This window comes from Mytilus californianus, unplaced genomic scaffold (assembly GCF_021869535.1).
Source record: "Mytilus californianus isolate M0D057914Y unplaced genomic scaffold, xbMytCali1.0.p SCAF_4, whole genome shotgun sequence".
Classification (NCBI taxonomy): domain Eukaryota; kingdom Metazoa; phylum Mollusca; class Bivalvia; order Mytilida; family Mytilidae; genus Mytilus; species Mytilus californianus.
The window spans coordinates 70,634,887-70,637,551 of NW_026262690.1; the positions used below are offsets into that span (position 1 = coordinate 70,634,887).

At 31.6% G+C, this 2,665-nt stretch overlaps 1 pseudogene; it reads right to left on the reverse strand.

The window, feature by feature from the left end:
* Window positions 1-501: 501 nt before the first annotated feature.
* Window positions 502-1,966, reverse strand: LOC127698666 (uncharacterized; annotated as a pseudogene).
* Between the last annotated feature and the right edge of the window lie 699 nt (window positions 1,967-2,665).

The window sequence follows — 2,665 nt, forward strand, 5'->3', positions numbered from 1 at the left end:
CAACCAAACACAGGTGTTCCAGGGCGAATTTGATCAACAGAAATTATCTTAAAGTTTTCCATTTCTCTTAATTTTTTTATCAATTTGTTTTCAGAATAATCTTGATCTTCATCAAAATAGCTAACAAATACATCAAAACTGCTTTCTGCATCGCTAACATTGTATGAACGAAATAACTTGTCTCCAGTTTTTGATCCTAACTCAAAATCATTTGTTCTTTGTTGATGGGTTTTGTACGAAAATAGTCTATAACTGAGTTTCTCCCAAAACAAAAGGCTATCAGATTTTAACTTCTGATGCAGTTTCTTATACCTTTTGAAATTTGTGTTAATTTCAGCTCTGTCTTCTCTTGTATCTGCCATTGTAAACCCTATGGGAAAATCCAATCTACTTTTCAGTTTATGTTCGCATGCCGCATATGTTGAATTTATGATAGTAACATCAATGTCATTTGTCAGTAAAATAAATGAGCATTTACTATGGTATACTGCATTTCTTATATTAGCAACCCACGAATATCCAAGGAATAAAATCTTTATTCGAGTAACAAATATTACATTCAGTCAGAATTTTCGACTTCTCCAATATAAAACGTTCAAACTCCTTCGAGTAAATGAAAGTAATATCAATTGTTTCGTAGTCTTCGCAAGTTTTACGATCAAAAGGGTGGAAGCCACACTTAACATATAATAATACTTTTATTGCATTCCTAAATACGATTGCTAAAGTAAGCAAATACATTGCTGCCATACCAAATACTGCACCTAGAAATTCCGATGAGTAATTATTGTTTTCCTCACTTTTTATGCATATAAATCTCTTGTCCGGAACTTTCAAAAACTTTTCTATTCCGTTTGCACTTCTACATGTTATTTCGTTAAGCCTTCGGAGTGTAAGAATATTTAACAACATCCAGTGCTTGAGCCATAGTGAGTTGCAGTCACAGAGTAAAGGATTATGGTCTACATATATCACATCTAAATCAAGGCTGTCAATATTTTGTGGAAAATAACTGAGTAAATTGTGGTCCACTTTCAAATATTCTAATATTTTCATTTTACTAAATACACGATCTTCTATCTCTGTTAAGCTATTATTGGTTATTAAAAGTTGTCTAACATTGTTGAAATATGGTCTGAAATCTAGAATTGATATGTTATTGTTTTGTAACCACAAATCGATCACACCTGTAGGTAATTTAGATGGAAGGGTTGACAAATTGGCATTTCTACAGTCAACTATTGTAATACTCTGATTATATCGCAAGAAGCATACACACTGAGTTGGACACTTATTAACCGATTTCTGAAAGTACGTTTCCTCTGGTTTGATATCGAAAATTGATCGTCCTCGAAACTCAATAGGATATTCACACAGTCATTCTTTAAAAAAGTATTCATCCCCAGAAAAAATACCGTACTCATGATAAATGTTTATCAGCATTACAAGTAAATTAATATCACTAGAAAAACATGCTATTGGATTATCTGTTAAAACAAAGCGAAAGTAAGATAACACAATTATAAGATTTCTCGTTTTGTGAAGATTTGATTTTTTGTTGTCATCCCCCAGCTCTACCACCCAATCAAAACCGGAAACTTTAGATCCTGTTAAATCGACTATTTTCCAAACATATTCTGATTTTTTCGGAGGCAAAAAATAGAGGTTTGCACCATAGGCAAAATCTGTTCCTGCAGAAATACTAGGAATTAGCAAAAGGTCATCAATTCTTCCTAAAACTCTCAGAAGTCCAGAAAATGTAATGTTGGTGTATTTCAAATCCACTTTCTTTAATCCTTTTATATAAAATATTGCCACTAGTAAATCAATGAACGAATTGAAGTTCAGGTTTATATAGGTTAATGTATAGCCATTCATGGGGAGATGAGATTCCCTTATATTTGTTATTCTGTTTCCTTCCAAATCTAAAGTATCAAGTTGATTAAGTGTAGAAAAAATATTTGTTGGTAACGTTTCTAGCTTGTTATAAGCAAGACTTAGAAACTTTAATTTCTGCATGTCATAGAAAATTTCATGTGGTAGTGACTGTAGCAAATTTTTGCTTAAATCAAGATGCTCAACAATAAATTGACCATTAAAGGTTTCATTTTCAATTTCCATGATGTTGTTTTGAGTTAAAATTATGACTTGTATTCTATTAGCATCAACTAAAATATTTGCTGTTATTTTAGGTAAACAATTCTTTGTTATCATAACATAGTTTACATGATCTGAAATACGAATCTTTTCAGAATCTTGCAAAGAATTTGATCGCAGTTCTATCCCTCTGATGTCTTGATAATCAGGTATTGTTGTGTGATAAATCATCAAATAATATTTCACTACATTTTCATACAAGCCAGGTTTAAATATTGAGTTACTCTGTGTCTCTTCCGAGTCAACAAATTTCAGTTCAACAGGGTTTTCTATACTACAATTCGTAACAGAAAGAAATGTTAAATTCGGAAATTTGTTGTGTATATAAGTAATATTTACTGTTCCACTTCTACACATAGACAGGAAGAATTCCCTCATCTCAGGAAATGTAGTTTGAAAGCTTAATAGATGCCCTAAAGTTTCCTTAATATTTTCCTTTAAATAAAAAATCAATAGCCCTTTCAATTTATAAAAAGCGACAGGCAAATGTGTCTGCATTGCCATGTTC